Source organism: Octodon degus, unplaced genomic scaffold, assembly GCF_000260255.1.
Source record: "Octodon degus isolate 3935 unplaced genomic scaffold, OctDeg1.0 scaffold00044, whole genome shotgun sequence".
Classification (NCBI taxonomy): domain Eukaryota; kingdom Metazoa; phylum Chordata; class Mammalia; order Rodentia; family Octodontidae; genus Octodon; species Octodon degus.
Window position 1 is genome coordinate 9,018,619 of NW_004524620.1, and position 876 is coordinate 9,019,494.

Here is an 876-nt window from a genome sequence, read left to right on the forward strand (position 1 = left end):
TTGTTTTTTTTAAAGTCAACAGAGACAAAGCCCAGACGCGGAGAAAATGGCAGCAGGGGTCGAAGCGGAGGCCGAGGTGGCGGCGCCGGAGCCCAAAATGCAGGAGGAAAGCGGCGCGTCCGGCGTGCCGACCGGCAACGGGGCTCCGGGTCCAAAGGGCGAAGGAGAACGGCCTCAGAATGAGAAGAGGAAGGAGAAAAGTATAAAAAGAGGCGGCAATCGCTTTGAGCCACATGCCAATCCGACCAAGCGCTGCCGCGCCTGCATTACGAACACACCTTTTGATGTGAAGTGGCAGTCTCTGAAGGACCCGGTTAAGGAAAAAGTTGGTGAGGTAACATACGTGGAGCTCGTAGTGGACGCTGAAGGAAAGTCAAGGGGATGTGCCAGTGGCTGAATTCAAGATGGAAGAAAGCGTGAAAAAAGCTGCTGAAGTTCTAAACAAGCATAGTCTGAGTGGAAGACCACTGAACGTCAAAGAAGATCCTGATGGTGACCATGCCAGGACAGCAATGCAAAAGCTGATGGCTACGACTGGTGGGACGGGTATGGGACCAGGTGGCCCGGGAATGATTAATATCCCACCCAGCATCCTAAATAATCCCAACATCCCAAATGAGATTAGCCATGCACTGCAGGCTGGAAGACTTGGAAGCACAGTATGTGTAGCAAATCTGGATTATAAAGTTGGCTGGAAGAAGCTGAAGGGAGTATTTAGTATGGCTGGTGTGGTGGTCCGAGCAGACATTCTGGAGGATAAAGATGGGAAAAGTCATGGAATAGGCACTGTGACTTTTGAACAGTCCACTGAAGCCGTGCAAGCTATATCTATGTTTAATGGTCAGCTGCTATTTGATAGACCGATGCATGTCAAAA